The sequence below is a fragment of the Apium graveolens genome, chromosome 4, assembly GCF_009905375.1.
Source record: "Apium graveolens cultivar Ventura chromosome 4, ASM990537v1, whole genome shotgun sequence".
Lineage (NCBI taxonomy): Eukaryota > Viridiplantae > Streptophyta > Magnoliopsida > Apiales > Apiaceae > Apium > Apium graveolens.
The window spans coordinates 119,082,649-119,105,420 of record NC_133650.1 but is presented as its reverse complement, the minus strand read 5'-3'; the positions used below and the strand labels follow the sequence as shown (position 1 = coordinate 119,105,420).

General features: G+C 35.0%; 1 long non-coding RNA gene and 1 pseudogene across 1 annotated transcript; both read left to right on the top strand.

Annotated features, from left to right (window-relative positions):
* The first annotated feature begins 7,364 nt into the window (after positions 1-7,364).
* Positions 7,365-14,069, top strand: LOC141718912 (serine/threonine-protein phosphatase PP1 isozyme 4-like; annotated as a pseudogene).
* A 1,774-nt stretch (positions 14,070-15,843) lies between these two features.
* Positions 15,844-16,403, top strand: LOC141716871 (uncharacterized). The gene is made up of 3 exons (XR_012573396.1): positions 15,844-15,908; positions 16,008-16,098; positions 16,289-16,403. It is a non-coding gene; the product is annotated as an uncharacterized LOC141716871 (long non-coding RNA).
* The last annotated feature ends 6,369 nt before the right edge of the window (positions 16,404-22,772 follow it).

Sequence of the window (22,772 nt, the reverse complement as noted above, 5' to 3'; positions counted from 1 at the left end):
AGCATGAAGTGGAGAAACAAACCAAATATAGTATTATAACCCTTCAATTAGATCGCGGTGGTGAATACTTCAATGGAGAGTTTCTAGATTATCTCAAAGAAAATGGTATAGTCTCCCAGTGGACTCCTCCATATACTCCACAATTGAATGGGGTATTTGAAAGGAGAAATCAAACTTTATTAGACATGGTTCGGTCCAGGATGAGCTATGCGAATCTTCCAGTATTCCTATGGGGTTATGCATTGGAAACCTCAGCATATTTACTGAATAAGGTGCCTTCCAAATCTGTTCCTCAAACTCCATATGAGATATGGAAAGAAAGGAAACCGAGTCTTAAACACGTTAAGATTTGGGGATGTCCAGCTTATGTTAAGAAAGTTGACCCAGATAAGTTGGAATCTTGATCTGTAAAATGTAATTTTGTGGGATATCCTAAAGAGACTTTAGGGTATTACTTTTACACCGATCATCGGTTGTTTATCTCCAGACATGCTACCTTCTTGGAAAAGCAGTTTATCCTTGAAGGAAACAGTGGGAGCAAAATTGAACTTTATGAAGTTCAAGAAGCACAAACTACTACGGATCAAGTGGAAACACCTGTTCAGACTGAACAACCTTCTGTGGAACAGCACATTCGTAGGTCAGGGAGAGTGTCTCGCCAACCTGAGTGGTATTATGGCCTTGTCATTGAGAATGGCAATGAGTTGTCAATCATTGATGATGACGACCCTATGACCTATAATGAGGCTATGAGTGGTGTTGACTCAGAGAAATGGCATAGTGCCATGAAATCTGAAATGGAATCTATGTATACCAACCAAGTATGGACTCTGGTTGAGGCGCCTGAAGGTGTTAAGCCTATTGGGTGCAAGTGGGTATACAAAAGAAAGATTGGAGCAGATGGGCGGGTGGAGACCTATAAGGCCAGGCTCGTGGCAAAAGGATTCAGACAAAGGCAAGGGATTGACTTTGATGAAACTTTTTTGCCTGTAGCCCTGTTAAAATCATTCGGATTTTGCTTGCGAATGGACGTGAAAACGGCCTTCCTCAATGGGAAACTTGAAGAGGAAGTGTATATGACACAGACAGAGGGTTTTCTTTCCAAGGGAAATGAACACCTAGTGTGTAAGCTGCTGCGAACCATATATGGTTTAAAGCAAGCTTCTCGTAGATAGAACATCCGTTTTGATGAGACAATCAAAGAGTTTGGTTTTATCAAAAACATAGATGAACCATGTGTCTACAAAAAGGTTAGTGGGAGCGCGGTAACATTTCCTGTATTGTATTGAAAGAGGAGACGTCAAGAGAGTTGACACACAAAACAACGTAGCAGACCCACTCACAAAGCCACTTTCTCAAAGTCACTTTGATCGTCACAAAGACAAGATGGGTATTAGATACCAGAGTGATTGGCTTTAGTACAAGTGGGAGATTGAAAGAGATGTGTCTTAAGTCCAATCATGTATGATGATTTAGGAATAACTTTTATGTAATCTGTTTTGATTTCATTGATATTAATAAAAGACTTGTTTTGGTTTTATTGCGGGCTTTATCTATTTAAGTGTTTAAATAAGATATACCATAGTTTAGAGTAAAGCTTTTTATGGATTATGATTAGATCATAATAATGAGACCTAAAAGATGATAACTCTAAACATAAATATTTTGTGGTCGTAGGATTACTAACTGGTAATTAGTAATCCGTAAAGATCGGTACATACTATGTTTGCTTCATTATGAAGGATGTCTGTTCTCATAGACATTTGTGTGGTGACACTATAGCTAGTATGTAGGTGCTTATTATAGAATAAGTTCACTGAACATGACTCACACAGCTGAACAACTGATGGAGTTCTACTGGGTATAGGAATTTATACACGAAGATATTGTATGATCAATAAAGGATCTACCCCTTCCAGTGAAGGAAGAGAATGTTTAATGCTGATCCACTTATGCTAGTTCAGGAATCTCTGGCCAGAGTGAATGAAATTAGAAAGGAGTTTCTAATTCACATTAATTAGAACTAAGCATAGTGAATGGGAAAGCATATGATTAAATAAGATAGGATTGACACGAGTTCCATGCCTAGTATTTAATCGTGACATTACAGGGTAGAAGGAATTGATTTTACGGTATCTACTCACTGAATAGGTTCTTGGTATTCTAAGCAGTGAATTCGTATTATCCGGATAGTCCGATATACTGAGAAGTATCCCTCACGATGTAGAATAAATATGATTAATTTATTAATTAATCATATTTAATGAATTAGAGAATTTATATAAATAATGATAAAATAGTTTTATTATTATTTATTTCTACTACCGGCTTAATATTGAACCTACAGGGTCACACCATAAAAGAGAATGATTTAATGGTGGAGGAATTAATTAATAATGGCTGGTAATTATTTATTTATGAAATAAATAATTAATTAGCAGATTTAATAATTGATTAAATAAGATTTAATTAATTCTTAATATTATCAATTAAGAATTTAATTTTGGAAATTAAATCAAGTGAGAGAATTATTTTTCTAAAGTGTTTAGAAAAGGGATTAATGATTAAAAGGTATTTTAATTATTAGTTAATTGGTTAATAAGAATAATCAATTAAAGGGTTAATAATAATAATATTTTATGAAAATTTTCAGGTGAAAATTTTGCCTATAAATATACAATTATAAACCCTATTTGCCAAAAAACCCAAATAATTAACCCTAATTCTAAAGTAGAACAAGAGGGAGGCAACTAATTCTCTCAACCTCTTCCTCCTCCATCACATTGTACTCTTGGTGGATACCGGTGGAGTGTTTCACACTTGAGGAGCAGCTGTTAGGGATTTCCGTTCATCGTTCTTGGATCTCTATTAAAGACCTCCATCTTTCCTTTAACGTAAAGCTTCTTAAAGTAAACATACTGAACTGCGAATTAAATATTATTTTTCGCATGGATCCTGCGGAGGGTTTCGGTTTTTTTAAGATTTAAATTTACGTTTTCGTTGCGTTTATGTGCTAAAAACCCTTCAAAAGTCTGATATCAGCTGTAGCTTGTATATCTTTCAAAATTTAACAGTTGTAGTCCTTGACCTGGCTTCAGTGTTTGATCTCTTGAATGTCAGGAGTTGTTCTGAGATAGTTCTTCAGAAGAGTTCTCTCAACATATTCAAGTTCATTTATCATCCTCCTTTTACCATCTTTAAGTTCAACTGTATCTTCTCATGTCTGAAAGATAGCAGCCCTGAGATCATTAATTGTTGCTTTCCTTATTTCCTGATCCAATCTGATCAGATAAGCTTTGTCAGATTCTAGATTAAATTCAACACCCTTAATACCCAGAAAAGTAGTGATCTTGGAGGTATTAGGCTTCATCTCAACTAATTCACCATTGTGAGCTCTGTACTTTGGATAGTATGGTCTGTCAGACTTTATAGAGTAAAGTTTCTTCTGCCTTTGAATATCAGATTTTAAGTAACTGGCAGCACCATCTGTTGACCTGTTCTTCACTTGAAGTAGAAATAAAACATGTTGCAGTTCTTCATAATATTTCAACCGAATTGCATACTTTCTTATGTGGAATACTCTCCCATCTGTCATAAAATAAAGCATTATGTCTTCTTTCAGCTTGGAATTGTAAACTATTTGTACATATTCCAATTGATTTAGTCTTTCTAGAGTTGTCCCTATTCCTGGTTCAGAAAGAGATGTAGGATCTAAGGTAGAGTTGTTTACTATTTTCTCATCAGCATTACCCAGTCCTGTTTTATCTCTAGCTTCCTTTCCTTGGAGCAATCTACCCTTAAAAACATTTGTTGAAGTCTTCATAGGTTGAGCTGATTGTTGAGCTTTAGTAAACCCAGGTAGTAGAACTTTTGAAGATTTAACATGAGCAATGTCAGAGGTTTCCTTTTCTTCTGATGTCAAGACAACTTGAGCTCTGTCACAGGTTGCTTGAATATTCCTTTTCTTCTTTAAAATCAAATTTATATCTTCATCAGATTTTGTTTCCAGATCCATGGTTGGTAGATATATCTTTACAGGTTCATCAACTTTTGCCTTACCCTTGAATCTAGGATCAACTTCCACATGTGATTTGGACTTGGCCTTAGATACCTCAATATTTGTCCTCTCTTTGATCACAATTCCCTTAGGCTTAGGTGGTTTCTTTGCTATGACCTGAGCTTTAGACTTTGACTTAGATTTGTCATTTTCAGCTTTTAGTCTAATCTCTTCTTCCTTCAGGCTTTCAAAATCCATGCCTGGATTATCCTTTAGGAACAGCCTTTTGGAGATCTCTTCATCAAGTTTCAAAGTTTGTTCATTAGAACTTATCCTTTTACCAGTATCAGAACTTGTTCTTCTCCCAGCATCAGAACTTGTTCTTTGACTTATAGTTCTGGCTTTGCTTGATAAAGAACCCCTGCCTTGACTTAGACCTTTACTCTTTTCAGAGTTTCCCTGGTCTTCATTATCATCATCCTTACCCTTCAGTGGTTGATCAGTTTTGCATTTGAACTTAATTACTTTCTCCCCCTTTTTGGCATCATCTGGTAGAAGCAAGGAGACAAGCAATTCCACAGAGTTTTGGATTTCATTGAGTTGGTTTTGTTGAGCAGCTTGATTGTTTAAAATATCAGATAGTTGAGCTTGCTGCATTACTTGAGTCTTTTCTATATACTCAATGCGGTCAAAGGCTGGCTTAAAAAACCTTTTCTTGTCCAATGTGACATTCATGTCTTGCTTAATCAGTGTTTCTTGAAGTTTGTCCACCTTGGCTTGAGTTATTGAGTGTTGACCTTGAAGGTTCCTGGTACTCAATGCAGTAACTATGAGCTGTGCTTTGAAGTCATCATTCATTAGCATCTCATCAGCTTTATCTAGGTGCTCAGCAAGAACATTTGCAGTAGAAACAAAATCAACTTTGTTCCACTCCTTGATCCACTATCTTCCTCTGGAGGTTTCACTCCAAGGGACTGGTGCATCCTCTCTCACAAACTTCTTAATCAAATCAGCTTTACCAATTGTTTGCAGAGGTGCATGTCCTGAAGGACCAGCTGCATCAACATTTACATTTGTAGCAGCTTCACTAGTATTGTCAGCATTTACTTCAACATAACTTGCAGAATCTTCAGTATCATCATCTTGTGATAAAATAATTGTATGTGAAGTAATAGAAGATTCATCTGCATGAACATCAGCATCTAGCAGTGGAGTTGCTGGTGGAGTTTGCTGTGAAGTAAGTGAAATAAATGGAGCTTCCAAATACAAGACCATAGGCACATCCAAATTGTTGATATCAATTTCAGCACTTATGCCTGGATTGTCAGCATTTACTGGAGAGTCTATTGGTGACACAGGAGGTGTAGGCATTGGAGTAGTCTCTGGCTCTTGGATTGGAGATTAATGAGCTTCATGAAGTTCTGGCTCAACACTTGGAAGAGATTCAACTACAGTAGGGTCTTGTGGGATCAGTGATTCATGACCCCCTTCCACAGCTGCTGCTTCCATTCCTTCTTCAGAGGTTGATTCTTGTACAGCCCTCCTTGCTCTTTGCTTTTTAAGTCTCTTAGCTGGTGGAGAGACTCTGGGAGCTTGATCATCAGAGTTTAGCTTTCTAAGCCTTTTGAGAGGCCTAGAACTCCCAGTTTCTTGAGCTTTCTGAGAAGAGACCTTCTCAGCTACTTCAGCAACAGATTTTAATGGTTGAACCTGTACCTCATCATCAGACTCATCTCTTAAAATAATCTTCTTTCTTTTCTGCTGTGACTGAGGGACTGTCTTAGTCATCTTTGCTCTAGAAGAAAAAGGCTTCACTAGATTATGTGCTGATGGTTGTGGTTGTTGTATTTGGTTAGTGGTGGGTTCTGATGGCTGTTGTGTTTTGGTGGGTTGGACATCAGGATATAGCAATGAATAGGTATCAGAATCAGCATTTACCAGAGCTTGCTTTACTGATAAAGGAATCCTAAGGGTTCTCAAAACTTCCTTCTTGTTGTCAGCAGTTAATAGATCAGTAAAAGCCCTCTTAGCTAATCTAAACGGTTCTATGAGTTCACTTGCTAGTTGTGGTTCATCTGATGTACAGTAACTGTAAATTAACTAGCAAAACCTAGCAAAGTAAACTACATTCCTGTCCTCATGCATCATATCTCCTATAAAATATAACACAGTCTTTGCATAATCAAAATGAGACTGGTTTAAGAGTGCATACCCAATTTGTTGTGTCAGAATAAGAATGGCATCAAAATTTGAGCACTTGTTGGCAAACGCTTCGTGATGCAATCGAAGAAGAAGCTCCATTCCCTTCGAATATGTGAGCATTTGAGTTGACCTATCTTAGCCAAACTCTTTTCATACCCTAGATTAGCCATCATTTGATGTAGCAAGGGCTCCTCCACAGCAGAACTGAATTGACAGTTTTCAGGTAGGTGTAGAGCTTTTCGAACTGTTGTCGGAGTAACAACATACTCAACCTCCTTTGCTGTAAACACGATGCTTGGAGTCTCATCCTTACCACCATCATCATAAAGTTCCGTACGCCAGAACGTCAGAACTTGAGTTCCAGATAAACTGGATGGCTGCGTCAAAGCGAACCCAATTTCACTATGAGATAAGAAATCCTGAATAAAATAAAGTTCCGAAGGAGCTTCACTCTTAGTGAGAATGGCAGCGTAGTTGTTTGGTACAAACTTTGCTCCATTAAAGATTTTATCCTTGGGTACCATTGAAAAAGAAGTGAGAAATAAGAATGCCTGAAAGGTGTTTGGTAAAATGCCTGTGTAAAAACCGTCAGTAAATATGGAGAGAATAAGAGAAAAGAGAGAGAGAGTGTAGAATACAAAAGTAGATAAAAGATTTAAAATCTTTTCTCTCTTTTACTTATACATGCCACTTGATAGCAATTAAGACGAATTTGAACAGTCTTTACACCTGTCAGCCATGCAATAGTTAAGACAATAGTTAATGGGCACGGGAAATAAGTAATGATTACTATGCACATGCAGTTCTTCAAAAAAAACTGTTCCCACTAAATAAGTAATTATGACTATCTTTATCTCACTTAAACCAATATTCTGATAAAATAGAACCGTCTAAGTATTGACCAAAAATAAATCAAGTAAATAAATACTGCCACGTAAGCATTAGAACTTGATTATTATCAGAATTTAAAAGTCATCAGAATATGGCTTCTGTACTCAAAAAGTGAATGTTTATTTCTATAATTCTTCACACAAATACTGATATGGTTTCCTCAGAACTTAATCATCAGAACTTCCATCAGAACTTGTCCTCAGAATTTATGCAACTGACACTTAAACTGTTCATCTAAAACAACATTGATCACCACAGTAATTTCATCATTCATATGGAGTGTAAATGTGGGCGGTAAGCTAAATATCAGACAAAGAGTAAAGTCTGATTCACTTCAGTACATCTTAAAAATAAGGCATAACTAAGAACTTTGCTCAAAACCTGTCATTAGTCTGAAGTCTATTATAGAATGAGTTCATACATGAGTCCACCTCAACTATTTTGTGCTCATTTTATGCATCTTTTGATATTCTTTTTCACAGGAGCTGCTCAGTGTAAGTCAGTCACAACTGCTTATCAGAATTTTTGCTATTATTAGAGTATTTTTCAAGTAATCAGAGAATGTGAAAAGTCACCAAGAAAAATTTATTTTGCTTTTCTAATGCGTATTACATAATACCAACAATGCACTTGGGTCTTCCCTTCCACATACATTTTTCTCTAGATCTCAAAGGAGTACCTGATATTTATTTCTTTTCTTTACTTTTTCTTTTGATAAGTGAGGCTTATCAGCACTTAGTATATCCATAAGATTTACCAACATCAGAACTTAACAGATAAGAAGCACTATTCTAGTTTTTGACTTAGTAATAAGATACACAAAGTAAACCTAACCAAGCTCAATATCAGAATTTGCTTGTGTTAAAAGATTTCCACATAAACAATTACTTCAAACATGGGATATGTAGTATATTAGAGACTACTAGGTCAGCATCTAGCACAGTTATCCTCATTGGATTGAATAGTCACATAAACATTTATATCACTATCAGAGTTTAGAAATTCACATCAGACAACAGCCAGCACTTAGGTAAATTTCAATTTAAGCACAAATTACATAAAGATAGTAATATCTGTAAATACTGATCATAAAGTCTGATGTATCAAAACATAAACTAAACAGATTTAGAGAAAGAACCTGAAACCATTCCAAGTTCATTTACCAATCTTGTAAAAGTAGCTTCACATATTGGTTTTGTGAAGATATCTGCTTGTTACAATTCCACTGTACCTTCCATCACATGCTCCCTTATGAAGTGGTACTAATGCTGATGTGCTTTGTTATTGAGTGCTGAACTGGATTACTTGTCATAGAAATAGCACTTTGATTATCACAGTAAATAGGGATTTTAGAAAATTCTAACCCATAATCCAGTAACTGATTCTTCATCCAAAGAATCTGTGCACAACAGCTTCCTGCAGCAATGTACTCTGCCTCTGCAGTTGATGTGGAAATTGACTTTTGTTTCTTGCTAAACCAAGAAACTAATCTGCCTCCAAGAAATTGGAAGCTTCCACCTGTGCTTTTCCTGTCAATTTTGCACCCTGTAAAATCTGCATCTGAGTAACCTATTAGCTTAAAGTCTGATTCCCTAGATACCATAATCCTAGATCAGCTATACCCTTAAGGTACTTGAAAATTCTTTTCACAGCTGTTAGGTGAGGTTCTCTTGGATCTGCTTGAAATCTTGCACAAAGACAGGTAGCATACATAGTATCAGGTCTACTTACAGTTAGATAGATTAGTGAGCCAATCATATCTCTGTAATCAATAATATCTACTGATGTACCAGTATCCTTATCCAATTTTGTTGCAGTGGCCATATGAGTGGATGCACTTGAACAGTCTTGCATTCCAAATTTCTTCAACAAATTTCTGGTGTACTTAGATTGACAAATAAAAGTTCCTTCTTCATTCTTCTTGACTTGAAGGCCCATAAAATAGCTAAATTCTCCCATCATATTCATTTGATATCTTGACTGCATTAGCTTGGTAAACCTTTTACAAAGTCTGTCATTTGTAGAACCAAAAATAATATCATCAACATATATCTGCACCAAAAAGTAAGTCATTTCCATGGTTGAGATAGAATAAATTTTTGTCAATTGTCCCTCTGTTAAATCCACTTTCCAGAAGAAACTGAGCTAATGTCTCATACCATGCTCCTGGAGCTTGCTTAAGGCCATAAAGTGTTGTATCAAGTCTGTAGATATGATTAGGAAATTTTGAATCTACAAAACCTGGAGGTTGTTCAACATATACTTCTTCTTCCAATTCTCCATTAAAAAAAGCACTTTTTACATCCATTTGAAAGACTTTAAACTTTTTGTGAGTAGCATAAGCCAGAAATATCCTTATGGCTTCCAATCTAGCAACTGGTGCAAATGTTTCATCATAATCAATTCCCTTATGTTGAGAATATCCTTTTGTAACCAGCCTTACTTTATTTCTTGTAATTATGCCATCACTATCAATTTTATTTCTGAACACCCACTTTGTACCAATAACAGATCTATTCTTTTGTCTTGGCACTAGGGTCCAGACTTTATTTCTTTCAAATTCATTTAACTCTTCCTGCATTGCTTGCACCCAATCAGCATCTTGAAGAGCTTCTTCCACTTTCTTTGGTTCAGTCTGAGAAAGAAAAGAATGATAGAGACATTCATTTGATGTTGCTGTTCTAGTTCTAACACATGCTCCAGGATTTCCAATAATCAAGTCAGGTGTATGTGCTTTAGTCCACTTTCTTACAGATGGAATGTGATCTCTAGAAATGGATGCTCCCCAATGATCCATGCTGTCTCCATCAACATTTTCTAATACTCCCCCTGAAATTATACTCTCTGAGTTGGATCCTTCAGAATTTGAGTTTCCAGAATTATCAGAACTTGGCCCATCAGAACTTGACGAATCAGAATTAAAGTTTCCGGAATTATCAGAACTTGGCCCATCAGAACTTGATGAATCAGAACTTGAAGAGACTGTTCTAGGTTCTAATGCTTCTTGAGATGTGGTTGGATCTTCAATATGCTCCCCCTGCACAGGTACATTTTCCTTCGGCATAGTCACCACAGTTTCAATAACATCAGAGTTTAACCCATCAGAGTTTGCAATATCAGGATTTAGACTATCAAAATTTACAGAATTAGAATTTAAAACTTCATTCTCAAATCTCAGCTGATCATGATCATTGAAATCTTCAAGTCCAGTAATCTTCTTATCACCAAAAGAGACATTGATAGATTCCATGACAATCCTTGTTCTTAAATTGTAGACTCTGAAGGCTTTTGTGGAAAGTGGATATCCAACAAAAATTCCTTCATCAGCTTTTAGATCAAATTTGGATAGCTGTTCAGGATGAGTCTTAAGAACAAAACACTTGCATCCAAATACATGAAAGTACTTCATATTTGGCTTCTTTTTCTTCACCATCTCATATGGTGTCTTTCCATGCTTGTTGATAAGTATTGTATTTTGAGTAAAACAAGCAGTCTGCACAGCTTCAGCCCAAAAGTACGTTGGTAACTTTGCTTCATCAAGCATAGTTCGTGCAGCTTCAGTAAAAGTTCTATTCTTTCTTTCAACAACTCCATTTTGCTGTGGAGTTCGAGGAGCAGATAATTCCTACTTTATTCCATGGTCTTTGCAGAACTCTTCCATAATCATATTCTTGAACTCAGTGCCATTATCACTTCTTATGATTTTCACAGAGTCTTTGACCAATTTATCCAGTTGTTTGACATGATCAATCAAGATAGATGCATTTTCACTTTTTGTGTGCAAGAAATACACCCATGTGTATCTGGTAAACTCATCTACTATGACATTCACTGGACCAAATAGATCAACATGTACTAGGTGATAAGGCTCAAGAATTGAAGATTCAGTCTTGCTCTTGAATGAAGATTTTCTTTGTTTTGCCTTTTGACATGAATCACAAAGGCCATCAGGAGCAAATACTGATTTTGGCAGTCCTCTCACAAGATCTTTCTTGACTAGTTCATTTATATTGTTAAAATTTAAATGAGAGAGTTTCTTGTGCCAATCCCAGCTTTCTTCAATTGATGCTCAACTTAATAGACAGATTGCAGAACAATCAGAACTTGTTGAGAGCTTGGCTTCATAAATGTTACCATGCCTGTATCCCTTCAGAACAACTTTGCCTGTAGATTTGCTTACAACTTCACAGTGTTCTTCAAAGAAATCCACATGATAACCTCTGTCACAGATTTGACTAACACTCAGCAGATTGTGTTTAAGTCATGAGAATAGAGCTACTTTTTCAATGATGACATTCCCAAGTTTGATATTACCATATCCCAGAGTTTTTCCCATGTTGCCATCTCCATAAGAAACTCCTGGGCCAGCTTTCTCCACAAAGTCTGATAGCAGGGCTTTATTTCCAATCATATGTCTGAACATCCACTGTCAAGAACTAGGATGTTTTTCCTGTTGCCCTTCAATCACAAAAACCACTAATGATTAGTTTTAAGGATCCAGACTTGCTTGGATCCTTTGGCCTTATTAAGTTTGTTAGCATTTGCAGCGGATTTAACTTCAGGGTTTATGCTAACATTTTTCATATCAGACTTGATTGCCTTTGTCACCTTTTCCTTTCTTGAAATCAGGAGATATGTGGCCTTTCTCACCATACACTACAAGAATAATGTCAATAGACATCACACATTAGACATCAGTTAACTTTGCCACTGATGTGAAAAGAAATATTGACATCACCCCATGTTTTTGTGATGTCTTTGTTCTTTGTAGACATCGGTTATAATTAAACCGATGTCTAAAATTCACTAAAAAAAATAATTTCACGCCCACCTTTTCTTTCCCCCTTAGTCAAATTTTCATTCAGTTTTAGTTCTAAATTCCCCCCATCCCAAAATTCTCCCCCCTTAACCAAATTTTGGTTCCCCCCAAATTAATCTTCAGATACAAAATCAAAACAAAAAACTAAAAAATCAAAACTAAAAACTAAAAAACAGTCTCTCTCACTCTCTCGAACCTCCCTCTCTCTCTCGATCAAACCTCTCTCCCCTCACAATCTCTCTGAACTCCGGCCATCATCTCACCATCACAATCTCTCGAACCTCTCTCTCTCTCTCGAACCTCTCTGTCTCGAACCTGTCTCTGGAACCTCTCTCTCTCTCTCTCTGAACCTCTCTCCGCTCCCAATCTCTCCGTTAAACCTCTTTCAGTTAACCTCTCTACTTCGGTAAGTGTTGTATCTAATTGAATCGAACTGGTCTTCTCTGCATGAAGACCAGTTTTAAAAGTTGAGGATTTTTGAATTCAAAACCCTAATTTTGTAAATTGGGGTTTTTTCTAATTCGAAACCCTTATTTTTTTATTAATTTAGTGTCTAAACTTGTTGCTAATACTTTTCTTCTTGTTATATACAGGACCTAATCTGAGAAAAAGATTTAGAGCTTTAGGTAATTTGGGTGTTTTTGGTTTTTCATTTGTATTTTTGTTTTTTTTTTGTTTTTGTAAATTGTGTAAAGTTAACGATTCTTTCATCTCTACTGATTACATGGTATTTTTTAACTTCAATCCTCATTTTTTTTGCTTTAGTTGTGATTTGTGATTTAATTTAGTGTTGTTTATCTTATTTTGCTCGTTATAAATGTTGATCTATTATTTTATTACGGATATGATTAGGTTTTAAATGTTTTGATTTGGAACTTGGTGCTTGTTATAGATTTCATCTCTTTATTTAGCTCTACAATATCAAATTGAATTGTAGCAATAACTGTAAAAATGTTATATGTAATGTGTGCAATTTAAGGCTTGTACCTTTCATTTGGATAAAAGGTGAAGCTATTTACACTTTAAGCTTCAATGTCTGGCTTTTTTGTTTATATTTTTTTAAATTTTCTGCTACACAAGACTGCTATGGTTCACTTAATACTAAGATTTGTGCTTGCTGAAAATATATAATGTACACCCGTTTGCATTTCAGGTGACATCCATGGGCAGTATAGTGATTTGTTACGACTCTTTGAGTATGGTGGCTTTCCTCCTCAATCAAATTATCTATTTTTAGGGGATTATGTGGACGTGGAAAATAAAGTTTAGAAACGATATGGCTCTTGCTTGCTTATATAATTAAGTATTCGAATAACTTTTTTCTTCTTAGGGGAAACTATGAATGCGCCTCTATCAATAGAATATGTGGATTTTATGATGAATGTAAGCGCCGATTCAATGTTAAACTATGGAAAACCTTTACTGACTGTTTCAACTGTCTTCCTGTGGCTGCTGTTGTTGATGATAAGATATTGTGCATGTATGGTGGTCTGTCCCCTGATTTTAACAATTTGGATCAGATCAAAAACCTGCCACGTCCAACTGCTATACCTGACACAGGTTTGCTCTATGATTTACTTTGGTCAGATCCCAGTAATGATGTCAAGGGATGGGGATTGAATGATAAAGGAGTATCATTCACCTTTGGCCCTGATAAGATGTCAGAGTTCTTAGCGAAGCATGACTTGGACCTTGTTTGTCGTGCTCATCAGGTAAAACCAATAATTTTCTCTTTTTCAACAATTAATTTGCACCGGAGTTGATGATTTGACGTTATGCTTGTGCAGGTTGTGGAGGATGGTTATGAATTCTTTGCTGAAAGACAGCTTGTTACCATATTTTCCGCTCCCAACTATTGCGGTGAATTTGATAATGCTGGTGCAATGATGAGCGTTGATGGAAATATGATGTGCTCTTTCCAAGTATTGAAGGCAACTGAAAAAAAGAATAATTTTTTAATGTCCACAAAAATGTAACTGGTATATACTTTTTCTTGCCTTTCCTTTCTGGGTATATTGCCAATTTGCCATTAGCAGGTTTGTGGTAGTTTAGACCTTGTTGGTTAGACTGGTTCACCTTTTAAACTTATAAAGAAGTACTATTCATATCTTAAACTATAAAACAAGTTAGATTATTAAGTATGATTTGAACTTCAATGTATTGCAACTACCACAATTGGCAAGACCTGCTACTATTATTAACTTAGTTTATTTGTCACTTCTTGTAGTGTTTGCTTTGCTTCTTTATAGTTATATAAAGGGTCTTTCTTCAAGAACCATCATCCGAATGAGAAGAGATGGAATTCTGACTATTGTATTTACACATATAGTCCCCTATCCTGGTGTTTCAAACGTCAACAATTAGTAAAAGTCAGTTAAACTTAAGTTTTAGACGGCTAAGTTGGTGTCATGCTGCCAAAATTCTCATAGTTTTTTGACTTGATTGCAGTATTGCTACTTCTTTATATAATGACTATTAATTTATTCCTATATAAATATTACTTGTTTTATTTCCTATTTAATTAAGGTTCCTGCTAGAGTTGACTGATATATTTTTCTTTTGGTGTTGGATCTTTCTTTCTGCTCTACGCTACCTATTTGTTTTGATAAATTTTTTTATATGTGATCTCAGTTGATAGGTGGGGGAAGTGGCTATGATTATAAATCAGTCAGAAGATGGACTACTCAAAGGAAGTTGGGATACAGTCTCATTGAATGTGAAAAAGTAATTTGTGTGTGTGTATTAATTATTGTTACCCTATTATAGTTGGGATGCTGATAATATTTCTTATCATCATTATTAATTTCAGATATTTGTCCCTATCCACAAAGAAGCACATTGGTGCTTGGCAGTAATCAACAGGAAATATGAGAAGTTCCAGTATCTTGATTCTCTTAAAGGAGGGGATCGACAAGTAATGAAAGTTTTGGTATGTTGTGGGTTCGCCCCTTCCCTTCAAATTATTTTTCTACTTGCATACGTGTAAATTAGTTTTAGTAGACTTTAGGTTTGGCTAATCTAGCATGGTTGTTAATGCAAAGCTTCCTTATCTATCTTATGTGAAGATTCAGTAAATTGGTTGTTAAAGAATGAAGAGGAGTTGCAATATAACTTGTAAATAGAACAAGACAAAAGATGGTTATTAAAATTTTATAGTGAGCACTTAACAACAGTCTTGCTGACTGTTGTTTTTTAACATATCTGTCGCTTAGGCCTCTTTATAATTACTTATATCTAGTTTTCTTATCTTTTACTTAAATCTAATCTGATTCAAGATAATAATCTTAAAAATGATTTTAGAGCCCTGATTTGCTAACTCACAGAAAAGGCAAAATATTTAAAAAGGTGGGTTTTGATCAAGTGAGAACCAATAAATAAATGAGAAGCAGTAGAACCATGAACACACATATAAATGAGGTTCAATAAACTGAAATAACAGTTCAACTATTCTTGTACACAGTAGACTCGTAGTATTCCCTGCAGTCAGTCATCAAAGATTGTCGTCCTGGTCTCTTGTTTGATTTCTGATCTCTAATTTGGTTTCGAGTTACTGTAGGCTATTAAGCCAACAGTCTTGATTGGAACATCAGGACAGGGGAAGACATTCACTAAAGAAGTTGTAGAGGCTATGGCTTCTTTCAATAAGGTCCTTCCTCCCCCTTGGCATGTATCTCAATATAACATATTTTTATATACATGTATGTAAGTTCATGAGCCGACGAAATGCAGAAACCTCTTATTATGGCTCTCTCAAACCCAACCTCTCAAGCTGAGTGCACTGCTGAAGAAGCTTATAACTGGTCTGAGGTAAACAAAAGATGTTTTTCTTCCCTCCATGATATATTGATATGTATCCAACATTAGTTGTTGTTATTTACTTCAAAGAAACTCATTGAACCAACAAAACCTTATTCCTTAATACAGGGCCGCACAGTGTTTGCCAGTGGAAGTCCATTTGACCCTGTGAAATACAATGACCAACTTTTCATTCCTGGCCAGGTTCTATAAATTTATCTTGTACATTTTATATCAGTATTAGTTAGAAAAAATTATATAAGCATAAATGACTGAGATGTTTGGGTTCTCTTTATTTTAAAGGCAAATAACGCATATATCTTTCCTGGACTTGGACTTGGTTTGGTTATGTCTGGTGCAATCCGCATGCACGATGAAATGCTTCTTGCAGCTTGTAAGTACTGACACTCCATTTATAGGACCATGGAATTACATGTTCTAAATATACCATAATTCTTCCTATTAATAATGCTGACTACTGAACTATAAATTGCTATGTATGAACCATAATTGTTTGATAACTAGACGCATACTATGTCAGCTGAGTGCGTAAAAGCTTATTATCTGTGAATTTTTTTAAACAGCTGAAGCTTTGGCCTGTCAAGTAACACAGGAACACTATGATAAGGGAATGACATTCCCACCATTTTCTAATATCAGAACAATATCCGCTAACATTGCAGCTAAAGTTGCTGCTAAAGCATATGACCTTGGTTAGTATCTTTTGTATCATAGATTTATCTATTGTCCATCTATTTTCCATCCTAAAACATAACAAATTTGATGTCTCACAGGCTTGGCAACACGTCTTCCTCCAGAAGATCTGGTCAAGTTTGCTGAAAGCTGCATGTATAGTCCCAACTATCGCATTTACCGGTGAACTGTCAATTAACCTATGGCTCTTAGCCTCTTATAACTAATAAAGTTCCTAATGATCATGATGTTTGGTTTTCCTCTCTGTTAAGGGAGCTTCTGTTTGTGAATTTGGAATAATCAATGGATGTTAGTTCGTGGAAGCAAGAATTTGTAGAAGACCTTCCTGAGCAAAAAAACGGGTGCGGTTTGCCTTTTTTTGTCTATCTGTATTGTTCCTTTGCTCAAAAGAGTAAGCTGATATATGTGTTGTTTAATGAGGAAACTTTAGGAATTTAAAAAGGTGTAAATGGAGAGAATATTCAGTAATAAAGACCTTTCTTAGCAGAACAACGTGTGCTTTTCTTTGCTCAAAGTAGTAAGTTAAGATATGTGTTCTTTAAGGAGGAGACTGTTGGAATTTAAAAAGTTGTTGCATAAACAGGGAGAATATTTTGTAATAAAGAAATTTTACATGTGTGTTGCATTCTTTCAATCGTTTAGAGCTCCATGAATAATAATCCTTTAGTTCTTATCCCCTGTACTGATTGAATCATGCTTATCAGAAATGCATTTATATTAGGGAGAATGTGTGTGTGGTCTAATTAAGAATACTCTCTCGCGATCTCATTCAGTTTTCACCATGACTATTTAATAGGCACTCAGGAAGAAGCAGCAGAAGCGTATGACATTGCTGCTATGGTTCCCACCATACTAACTGGCCTACTATCGCATTCCAGCAAACGAAGTCTCCAATTACTATGCACTACCCGTACGCTGATCACCAAAGGCTCTGGTGTAAACAAGAAATACCAGATATCGATTCTTCCTCCCAAAGCTATCAAGGATTTCACCAACTTCAATTAGGCAGCAGTAACCACAACTTTTATCAACCTTCCGTGTTGCATATGTTTAGAACCGAGAATGTAATAGTTTAGATTTCAGATCATATGTTTTACTATTTTGGTTGACGTTCTGAGACAATAATTACACAATTAGTGATGTAAAACTTTACACAATTTGGTCTATAAACTTCTTACACATCACTTTCAATTCAGAAAAGCTGATGTCAAAAAAGATAATATACATCACTTTAAGGTAAAAAACCGATGTCAAAGAAATCCAGGTTCAAGTCTAAATGAAACATAGAAATCACTTTGTTTAAGACAAAACTGATGTCAAGTAACATTATAAACATCACTTTTAACCAAACAAAAATGATGTCAAAAAACACAATGTACATCAGTTTTAGGCAAACAACTGATGTTAAAGACTAACATGTTCAAGTCTAAATGATACATAGACATCACTTCATTCTAGAAAACACTGATATCTATACGCTAAATTAGACATCACCTTTCATTAAAGAAACCGATGTTTAATATGTCATTTTACATCACCTCTGTCAAAATTATCGATGTTTTTGTGACAAAAAACATAGCTCAATATATGTTTAATATGTTTTAATAGTTGTAATTTAGTTATTAAATAATTTTGTTATAGCATTTTTTGTAAAAAATCATCACATAGACATCAGTGTTTTTCATGAAAATCGATGTTTTTGTGACAAAAAAGATAGCTCATGATATGTTTAACATGTTTAATTAGGTGTAATTTAGTTATTAATTAATTTATTTATAGCATTTTATGTAAATAATCAACACATAGACATCTGTTTTTTAACTAAAATCGATGTTTAATCGAGTATAGACATCGGGTATTCACCGATGTCTAGAATAGACATCACCTACATCAACATCAGTTGGAAAACAGCATAGACATCGGTCAAAAAGCGATGTCTATGGACTTTTTTCTTGTAGTGATAATTGTAGCATTTAACATTTTAGTAATCTCCTCTGTCAGACTTTCCTGCTTTGCCTTCAGATTTTCTGAATCCCTTCTTATCAGAACTTCCACTTTTCTTGGAAAACTTCTTTCCCCTTCTGAATTTCCTGTAGGCTATCTTTGTGATACCCTTCACCATAAGAGCACACAATCTCATCATCTCTTCATCAACATCCATCTCAGATAGACTTTCAGTTTCTGAATCCTCATCATTATCAGAACTTGATGAATCTGAATCAGACTTTGTGATGAGAGCCTTTCCTTTGCCTTTCTTTGAGACAGCCACTTTGGGGGATTCCTCCTCAGCCTTAAGAGCAACTATCCTTGACTTTCTCCCATGTCTCTTGCTTCTTTGATCCATCTCAAGTTCATGAGTTTTGAGCATACCATAAATTTCATCAAGAGTAGTTTCATCAAGAGCATAGTTGTCTCTTATAGTAGTTGCCTTCAAATCCCAACTTTTAAGAAGAGCTAAAAGGAATTTAAGATTAGAATCTTCAAGATCATATTCCACTAGTGACAGATCATTCTAGAGTTTGACAAATCTGTCATATAAACCAGTTAATGACTCATCAGGTTTTGAGTCAAAGTGCTCATACTCTTGAGTGAGTATTGTCCTCCTGTTCTTCTTAATTGCATCAGTTCCCTGGCATCTTGTCTCTAAGGCATCCAATGTGGTACCCTCCAAACCCGGGTCAGAAGTTTGGGGTCCACAACACAAACACAATATATCAACCTGTATAAGAAATATTATTTATAATGACCCTGCTTCACAAAACCACGGATCGCAACAGGTTAAAGTATGAAAACAAGCCACAACCTTAATTATTACATCGTACCAAATCCCAACTAATTTAACTTACAATTGATAATAAAATCATTCTTACAACCTTGCTATCTCACTACTGCCATAAGCTCCTGCTAGCTCGATCAATCATAATCTGGAATCCTAGCTCGAACATTGAACTGGGAAACCTTGCTATCAACCGTATCCTTCTTAACTGTAGAATATATAAAAAAATTCGCAAGTGTGAGCTAACTAGCTCAGCAAGTCATATTATCAATAACTGAGGTTAGACAATAATAAATGAGATGATTTAAAGGAATCAAGTTTCTTGTTAAACAACCAATAGAATTGGATTATTCATTTTAAGTTTTTAAACCAAGGTTAGGCTGCTGATCAGTCACGCACTAACCCCGAGCAAAGCACACAACACTGCTCTAACTACTGGATCTAAGGCACACATTAGCCTAACTTAACCATCGATATGGTCTGACCACGAATTTGGTCCATACAAAGAAAACTATCCAATTCTAAAGCATTTCAATATGATAAACAATAGAGTTCAATAAAACCAGATCATAATCAATAACCATAAAACATTTGTACAAGAGCATGGTAAAAGTTTATAGTTACCAAAAAGGGTATGTCAAAATACATAAAAGAAGTGGCCTCCAGCCGGTAGGATAATCGGGTATTAGATGAATAGTGTTTTTCCAAAGTTTTAGTGCTTTGATATCACAAGGTATGGTTAAGTATAAAAGTTTTTGTATATATAAATAATTTTGCTCCAGTGTTTGGTATATGATGGATATATATTTGTGGAGTAGTATCGTATTTGTGTGGTTTAATATTTGGTAAATCCACAAGAAATGGTTCACAAAGAATAAGGCTTACGGCTCAAAGATCAAATGATGTGGCTCAGGTTCAAGGCTGGAGGATTCAAAGTATTTCCAATATAAAAGAGAGCTATTTTGAATATTAACAATAGGTCACAAGAGAATTTAGAGATATTTGCAATAAATCTCGAGAAAGGTTTAGAAGTACTTGCCTTATCATAATTGATTCCAACCTCACTTGTACTTGTCTACGGCTCTATTCAACCACCATTCATCTGTTTCTCCTATGCCTCGCTTCTAATTTCTGCTCACTTGCTGTATTTTCTACATGTCAATTCTATTTTCTGATCACCTGCTTCTCTTTCTTACGCCTTGCTTACTCTGCTAGGCATCATAAGTATCTATCAATATTCCACTCATACGATTCTGTTCAACACATACTTCTATCTACCCTTCGTTTCACCCAAATCTGATTAACGGATTGAAAGTTATGCCATAAACAGTAATCATCGAATATATAAACCGACAGTCAATCAAAAAGTCACACATAATACATCACGTAATCAATGACATATCATTTATAAAGACATTTCGGGTCATAAATAGGTTTTCTGGTATTTAAAATGATTTTTAAAACATTTTTCGGAATTAAAACGGGTCGTTGGATCAATTTCGGAATAATAAACAGGGTTCGGTTGGCCAATTATGGCTCCGAAACAATTTTAGAATAATTATCGAGCCTTGAAAATAATTTAGAATAATATTTTAAAGCTCGAAACTTTTTTTCGAAATTTTTAAATCATTTTTAAATAATTAAATCTAATTAAATAATTAATTAAAAATCAATTAATAATTAATTAAATCAATTAATCAATTAATTTTTGAATTAATTGACTAATTAATCAATTAAAAATTAACTAAAATTAATTAACTAATTAATTCAGATTTATTTGTGAATTAAAAATAATTTTCGAAATTAAAATAATAATTTTTAGAATTTTCAGAAATTAAAAACGGATTTTTATAATAAAAATAAATAGGAAATATGATTTTTAAACATTTTTAAAACAGGAATCCAATTTTTGCAAAGTCTGGAAACTTCAGGGACTAAACTTCATCATCTACAAAACTACAGGGACTAAACTGTAATTTTGCAGTCCAGTCGCCGGAAAACACAGGGGTGGCCGGAGAACACGATTCCGGCCTCCTCACCTTGCCACAAGCTCCAGATCACATCTACGGATTACCAGGAACATAACCATGCAATCAAATCAATCTAACTATCCCTGAGTTGGCCGGAATTTGGCCGTGAAGTTTGCCAGTTTCCGGCGAACTTCGGAAATATTCAAAACACAACTCCCTTCTCTACAGACCTCGTTGATTCATGAAATTTATACGACTGGATTGCAAATTTTACAGGGAACACAACCCACTATAACACAACATCAATCTATCACAGAATAAGAAACCCCCAAATTTCAATTAAGAACAATCATACGGGTTATAAACCCTAATTCTGAAATTCGAAAATCAAACTCAAATGTGAACATGTTATTGAACTCCAAATTAGACGTATAACATATGAAAATCATCAGGAAAACAAGCTCTACAATATGCAATCATCAAATCATACAAACAATCATCCGAACAAAAATTCATATTTTTAATAAAATAAATTCGAAAATAAATAAATTTTTAGAAAAATAACCTTGATTTCTGCAGTGAAACAAAGCTCAGAATCTGATAGAACACTTCAAATCCTTCGTTTTGGTTACTCAAGCTTTGAAAACAGAGATCGGTAACGCCTTCGTTTTGTTGTTTGATTCTTAGAACAGTTTTAGAAAATTAGGGCTTTTCTCTGAAAATTATATAATTAACTATCTGCAAATGATTTTGATACGAAATAAAATACGGTAAAAGGCTATTTATAATTACGGAGAATTAGTATCCCGTTGGATCATTCCAGATATAAAACGATACGTTTATTTATAAAAACTGATCCAAACGGTATCGGTTTTCGGGATAATTATCCAAATCAGTACAATTTGTACTGCGGTCTTGGTCTCAGCGCCTGGTTACACGTACTACGAGGTGATAATTGGGATAGTTTAATAAAAAGCTCCCGTTTATCGAAAATACGGGTTTTATTGATTTACCGAAACGAATATTGTATCGAAAATGTTGCGCCGGGACCCGCGCAGGACAAACCGTACGCCGGATCGAAAAAGTCGAAACATGGAAAATGCTCAGAATATTGCAATTAGGTTAGGAAGGAGTTCTCGAAAGAGTTTCGGGTTCCAAAAACGTAACAACGGTTTACGTCGGTTGTTTCCCGTTTTTATAAAATAGATTTTAATTACCCGGAAAAAGATTTTAGAAATTTCATATGATTCTTATAAATCCATAAACCAACATAAAAATAATTAGGAAGATATGACAATTATCTATATTTTATTTTGGACATATAAAAATTAAAATACTCAATTAGTATTATTTTTGAATATTCAAGTACATATAACACTTAACAATTAGCTCACAGAATAGATACTGAACACACATACTAATTATTTATTAGCAAAAATAATTACACGATATATCCCGGATATTACATCCAATATCTCCTTTGCAGTCTTGCAGTTAATTACCCTATTTGACATGACATTATCAATGGCACTATGCAGCAAAGCCTTACCTTTGCATTCTTGGCAATTGATGAGATATCTTCAGCTGTATACTCACTTTTCTCCTTTG